This window comes from Podarcis bocagei (genome assembly GCF_964188305.1).
Source record: "Podarcis bocagei genome assembly, chromosome: 5".
NCBI lineage: Eukaryota > Metazoa > Chordata > Lepidosauria > Squamata > Lacertidae > Podarcis > Podarcis bocagei.
This window is the reverse complement of record NC_138129.1, coordinates 71,139,490-71,147,229: the sequence shown is the minus strand read 5'-3', so window position 1 is coordinate 71,147,229 and position 7,740 is coordinate 71,139,490.

The following is a 7,740-nucleotide window of genomic DNA, read 5'->3' as shown; positions in this document are numbered from 1 at the left end:
TAGCAGGTGCCATAACTATGAAGGCAAGAGGGGGAACACAACAGATTTTGGTGTTGCACACGGCACCAATGAAATTTGAGACGCCAAGGTTAGCAACTGCATGCTGTGATGAGTCTGCAAAGAAATTTGGATAGAAGCTCAAAATAACTGTTCTCAAGGCAAAGTTTATATTTATATTTATGTGTGTGTACATATATGAATTTTTAATATTCATTAAAAGCCCTGTTAACTTGATGGGGCCAAGGCAAATTTTAAAATTCATTAAACATTATACTGTACGATAACAAATATCTAAACACCTAGGTGGAATATACACACATATAAAAGACATTCTCAAAATGCTTTTATAAAAATGTTTTTAAAAATGCATTGAATTTTCCATAAGGCTCACCATTGCCATCTAGTGTCACATTGTATATTGCACTTAAAACACACTTAAAACCTTTTATTTGCAGCTGTATAGCTGAGTCCCTACAGGCAAGTATCACCCCAGATTTGGCCGTGAGAAAGGACTTCTCCAGATTTTGCCTCCAGACACGTTAGTTTCTCCCTAGCTGTGATTGTCATGCTTTGAAGTGTGCACGATAAAAAAGGTAAGGATTAAAATGAGGAGACTTCCGGTCGGTGCCAGCGCTTAATGGCGGTCCTACCTCCGAGCTCCGGAGAAGGACTGCTTCGCAAGTTCGGGTCTTACCCGCTACGGCGAGCGGGGGACCCCTAAAATCCCAGGCGCTGAAGCCTGAGAACAAGGAGACTCGGTGGGCACCTTCGCGCCCCCCGGTACCGTGAAAGAGCCTTTTTAAAGGCTACGGATCGACATCGGGAGAGAGCGCGGTGCTGAGAGTCGCTACCCAGCCTGCGAAGTGAAGCCGCGTCGCCATAAGCGGAGAGCGCCGATTCCTTCCTGAAAAGAAAATCTGGACTGAATTCCCGTGAGTAAGAGCTGGAAAACAATCGGGACCCTTTAAATTTCAGAAATTGGGCTAAAAACGGGGAGATTTAAACAAAGGAAGTCTGCCTCCCCCCGACTGCATGAAAGTGAAAGCAACGGAACTCTAAACTTGCATCCGTTTAGACCTGCTCTTTGATCATATAAACCGGACATTTAGACCCTTGATCTCCCCTCTAGCAAGCAGGGCAGAGGGGAGGCGAATTCGACTAATAACTGCATGATTTATTTGGAGGAAAAAATCTCTGCTATCTCATCTATTTGAATGCTTGAAACGGTCTGCCTTTTTAGTACACTGAGCTGACTTTTCCCTGTGAAGTGACACCTTGATACAAAGTTTCCACAGTGCCTGACTTTTGTACATTATAAGAAGAAACAGTATAAACAGCATACTGGGCAACTGTGGCAATTGGGAGTTATAAGACTTTAGCAATATTGACTTTGACTGGGTTAATCTCCTTTCTTTCTACATCTGGGACTGTCTCCTTTGTTCTTGTATTTGGAAACTTCCTTCTATGGCCATTTTGATTTGCTCCCTCTAGAGGACAAAGTAAAGTCCGGCACGGCCTAAGACAGTGGAATTTTCCAAGGGAGAATAAATCCCATGGGAATTGACCTTGACATGAGTGGATCACAAGAAGAGATAACTACAAGAGCCAAGACCAAGCAGCAACAACAACAACAACAGTTGCAGCTGCAACAAGCAAAGAAAAGAGGCTCAATCTCAGGCGCAACAGCCGGATTAGCTGGAACAACAGGACAAGACAAAGGAGCAGCCGTTTCTATGGAAGCTGTGACAGAAGCTCTGCTTAAGATAAACCAGACTCTGGAGTCTCTGACAAAACAGACTTCAGAGAACACACAAAAATTAACAGAAATATCAACAAGATTAAACCAGAATACAGAATCTATAAACAAACTGGTCGAGGAAAACGCCACCACGCGTCAAATTGCCGAAGAGGCCAAAGCCACTGCTGGAGAGACGCAGGAGAAATTAGAGCCACTTGCCAAGAAGGTCTATGAGCATGATGCAACTTTGGCCTTGTGGGAGTTACAGAGGAAAGAGAGAAACTTAAAATTAAGACTGATTCCGGAGAATGAAAGAGACAACCTTGTGGAATATTTGACACGGGAGTTTGCGGACTACTGGGACCTTGAGGAAGACGAATTCAAAATTACAACTGCCTTTAGACTGGGTAAAAAGCAAGATAGAAAGACACCGAGAGATTGTCTGATCACACTCAGATCTAAGGAGGAAAGAGATAAAATTTTAGGACTACACTTTGAAAAGGCCTTGCAAATTGGAAATTCAGCTGTACAGATCTTTAAAGACATACCAAAATACATTTTGGATTTAAGAAACTTCTACAAGGATTTGGTTCTTTTGTTAAAGAAAAATTCTATCCGCTTCAGGTGGGAGTTCCCACAAGGACTGTCATTCGACTACAAGGCAAAGAAAGTGAAAATAAAGACAATTCAAGATAAAGACAAATTTTTGGCAAGATACCAGGAGGACCTACAGAAGGGGACTGTGGACGTACTTGCAGAACAGAGGAGAGCACTGGATATCCTGAATCTCTCGTTTGGACAAAAACCACCACCATCAGAAGAAGAGCAACAACTTGGAGCTGTTGGAGGAGCCTTAAGAAAATAACAAGATGGCTTTGCAATTCCTTAGTTGGAATTGTAATGGACTGAATGGGCCTCTGAAGAGAAGACAAGTATTTCATATTTTGAACAGAGAACAACTGGACTTGATATGTTTACAAGAAACTCACATAACTAGAGCCCACAGGAGATTACTCACAAATAAAAGGCTAGGACAAGAATTTATTTCATCAGACAAAGTTAAGAAGAGAGGAGTGGTAATATATGTGAAGGAGAAATGGAATCCAAAAATGATATTCAAAGATGAACAAGGGAGATATCTGGCTGTGGAGATACAAGTACAAGGAGAAAAATTTTTAGTTGTTGGAATTTATGCACCAAATGAAGGCAAATCTGACTTCTTTAAGAGACTTCATGAAACTTTGACGGACTATCTGGATTACAATATGATAATCATGGGAGACATGAATGGCGTGGTCTCCACTAATATGGACAAGGCACAAAGACTAACAGTCACTAAAGAAGGGAGACTCCCTAAGACTTTTTTCGAATTGACAGAAAACATGGACTTGATAGACATTTGGAGAACAAGGAACCCTCTGGAGAGAGAGGGAACCTTTTTCTCCCAAGCAATGATGACCTGGACCAGAATTGACCAAATCTGGGTTACTAGTGGACTGGCTCCAAAGATTAAGAAAGTGGAAATCTGCCCAAAAACTTGCTCCGACCATAACGCCGTGAAGATGGAGATGAAACTCACAATAACTGGTCAATTTAGATGGAGAATGAATGACACCCTCTTTCGAGATAAGGAGATTCTCACGAAGGCCCAAAAGACCCTAAAAGACTATTTTGAAATAAATTTGAGGACCGACGTGGAGAAAAGAGTGATCTGGGACGCAAGTAAAGCGGTTATGAGAGGATTTTTGATTCAACAAAATTCAATAAAGAGGAAAAAACAAAATGAGAAAAAAGAGAAGATCTTGGAAATGATAAAGGAAGGAGAGAGGAAATTAAGAACAAAACCAAAGTCTCAGGACATTTTAAGAGAGATCAAGTTATATCAAACTCAATATATGGAATTGATGAACCAAGAGATTGAATGGAAGATAAAGCAAATGAAGCAAAAGACTTTTGAATCAGCAAATAAATGTGGTAAACTTTTGGCATGGCAATTGAAGAAAAGGCAGAAACTAAATACAGTTACAAGCCTAGAGGTGGATGGAAAGAACATATCTAAACCCAATGAAATTAGAAATTGCTTTTTAAGTTATTTCAAAAAACTCTACACCCAAGGCCCGCAAAATGAAGAAGATATAGACAAATTCCTTGGAAGATATGGATTACAAAATATCTCTCAGCAAAGTAAGATGGACTTGAACCAGAGAATCTCAGAACAAGAGATAGAGGCTGCCATTCAGAATATGCAACTGGGCAAATCTCCGGGACCAGATGGACTGACTTCTAGATACTACAAATCGCTGAAGGAATGGCTGATTCAACCACTAAGAGAAGTTTGTAATGAGATTCTTGAGGGAAAAAGGGCACCTGAATCGTGGAAAGAGGCATATATTTCACTCATACCAAAGTCAGAGACTGAAAAGACCCAACTCAAGAACTACCGCCCAATATCACTCCTTAATGTGGATTACAAAATTTTTGCAGACATTTTGGCAAAAAGATTTAAAAGAGTTTTGATGGAGAAGATTCATAAAGACCAAGCAGGCTTTCTCCCTAAAAGACACCTAGCAGACAATGTAAGGAATGTAATAGACATTTTGGAAAAGCTGGAGGTGAATATAAACACTAAAGCAGTATTGATCTTTGTGGATGCGGAGAAAGCCTTTGATAACATCTCTTGGAGCTTTATGAGGAAGAATCTTCATGGGATGGGGGTAGGCCAGGGTTTTGAGAATGGTATGGCTGCAATATACTCTGAACAAAAAGCTAAACTGATTGTAAATAATGTTGTGACTGAGGAACTTAAGATAGAAAAAGGAACACGACAGGGGTGCCCAATTTCCCCATTACTTTTCATTTCGGTTCTGGAGGTGTTGCTGAATATGATAAGAAATGACCAGCAGGTCAAAGGTGTGCAGGTCGGAGCTAAACATTATAAGTTAAGAGCGTATGCAGATGACCTAGTATTGACTTTGCAAGAGCCAAACACTAGTACGAAAAGGGTCTTAGAAATAATACAACAATTTGGCCAGGTAGCTGGATTTAAGTTGAATAAGCAAAAAACTAAAGTTTTAGGGAAAAACCTAACAGATATGGAAAAGGAGAAATTTCAGGAGGAAACAGGTTTGACAGTGGTCAAGAAGGTGAAATACCTAGGGGTTTACTTAACATCTAAGAATGTCAATTTGTATAAGGACAATTATGAAAAATGTTGGTCAGAGATTAAAAAAGATTTAGAAATATGGTCAAATCTGAAACTGTCAATGTTAGGCCGAATTGCAGTAATCAAAATGAATGTATTGCCTAGAATGTTATTTTTGTTTCAGACCTTGCAGATTCTTGACAAGATGGAATGTTTTAAGAGGTGGCACAAAGACATTTCGAAATTTGTCTGGCAGGGCAAAAAGCCCCGAATTAAATTCAAAATACTGACTGACGCTAAAGAAAGAGGGGGTTTTGCCCTGCCGGACCTAAAATTGTACTATGAGGCAGCAGCTTTTTGCTGGCTGAAAGAATGGATGCTCCTCGAGAACACAGACATTTTGGATCTGGAAGGTTTCAATAATGCTTTTGGTTGGCATGCATATCTTTGGTATGACAAAGTTAACAGTACTTTTAAAAATCACATTGTTAGAAAAGCATTATTTAATGTTTGGATAAGATATAAAGACCTATTGGAAAATAAAACCCCTAGATGGGTGTCACCAGTGGAGGCTAAAGCAGTGAAGAAACTCAATATGGAGGTCGGATGGCCGAAGTATTGGGAAATCTTAGAACAGGATGGAGACAAGTTTAAACTACAAAGTCAGGAGAAATTGAAGTACAAGGTAGAAAATTGGTTTCAATATCGCCAAATAATGGAATTTTTTAAACAGGATAGGAAAATCGGTTTCCAGGTGGAGAAATCAAAACTAGAGACCGAATTGTTAGAACCCAATACTAAGAATTTATCTAGAATGTATAACTTGCTGTTGAAATGGAACACACAGGATGAAACAGTTAAATCTGCTATGATTAAGTGGGCGCAGGATGTTGGACACAACATTATGTCAGATGACTGGGAATGGTTATGGAACACCGGTATCAAATTTACGGCATGTAATGCCTTAAAGGAAAACATTATGAAAATGGTTTACAGGTGGTACATGACCCCAGTCAAACTGGCAAAAATCTACCATTTGCCCGATAATAAATGTTGGAAGTGTAAAGAGACTGAAGGTACTTTCTATCACCTTTGGTGGACATGCCCGAAGATAAAGGCCTTCTGGGAAATGATCTATAATGAAATGAAAAAGGTACTTAAATGTACATTTCCTAAAAAACCAGAGGCCTTTCTCTTGGGCATTGTCGGCCAATTGGTGACAAAGAAAGATAGAAATTTCTTTATGTATGCCACAACAGCAGCAAGAATACTCATCGCAAAGTATTGGAAGACACAAGATTTACCTACTCTGGAAGAATGGCAGATGAAAGTGATGGACTATATGACATTGGCTGAGATGACAGGCAGAATCCGTGACCAACGCAAAGAGACGGTGGAAGAAGAATGGAAAAAATTTAAAAGCTATCTTAAGGACTACTATAAACTGAATGAATGTTAAAATGTTGTGGTTGCCAGAAGCAATAGGGTACAGGGATACAAGGTTAGACAATAAAAGAGGACTAAGATGACAGAGATTAGAAAGTAACAATTGGGAGTTGCTAGTTCAAATATGGACATTGGGATGCAGAGAGGGGGGGTATGGGGAAGTCTAGGAAAAGAGGTTTATGAAAACATCTTTGAAATATCTTTTGTATGTTTGTCATTTTTTGTGTTTGTTTGTTTTTCTGAAAAATGTTGTAAAACCAATAAAAATTTATTAAAAAAAAAAAAAAGGATTAAAATGAGGTAGGGGCATCTGAAACTGAAGGACCATTTTCTCCCACGTAATCCTGTCTGTGACTTGAGGCCTTTGAGTGACGTCTTTCTATAAGTTTCACTATCCGATGATGTCATGAAGCTGGTGATCAGGGAACTGGACACTCAAGACTGTGGAGTCTTGTCCCTATGTCCTTACCTTATGTGCACACGGCTCTTAACTATTCAGTGCCAATTAAAAATGGTGTTATTTGCTCAGGCATTGCAATGCAGTGTTTTATTGTTGATGCTGCCCTCTTTAAAATAAAATTTTACCTGGTTTTTAGTTGACTTTTGTGCCATTTTCAGTCTCCCTGTTGTTTTCGACCCATTATTTCTTGGTTTGCTTTTGGCCAATATTGATCAGGCAGACCTCCAGAAGCCCCCTTGCTTTTACTGCAAAGTAAACCATACTGGAGCCATTTTAAAATTACCCAGTGTTGTCCCCCAGGCTCACATAGCTAGCAGCCTATGAAAACTTTTGCATTGGGAACCAAGTTGTATGGCCTAAAGCAGACTGAGGAGCTCACTGTTTGCATCCCACAACTAGCATTCAGAATTATCTAGCCTCTATGGTTTAAAATATATACATTTATATAAACAAATGCGGCATTCTTTCGCACATAGGTTTTCAATTTCACAGTGCTCCAATTTTACACATACTTGGCATAATCTCACAATGCCAGAATGTTTTGACAAAACAATGACTGATGATTTGAAACAGGCTGATATCCATTTTAGAGAGCAACTGTTTCACAATGGAACGTTGTACCTTGGGTTTGTGTGCAGAAAACATATTTAGAGAGGAAGAACTTTCGCATAGGAACTGTAAACAGAACACTTATAGATGCCCTTTCTTGAAACACACACACACACACACACACACACACACACACACACACACACAAATATACTTTGCCCACATGAAGTGACTGGGGAGGGGAGTGAGAGCAGGAGAAAAACACGTTGGCTGAGATTCCGCCCACAGAGCCAGTCTGTCATGTTAGTTCAGCAATCTGCTCCAGATGGAGGACTCTGGGATGCCCAGTTGCACTGAAGTGAATACCACAGCTCGCAACTTCAAGACCTCATTGGGAATGCAGGA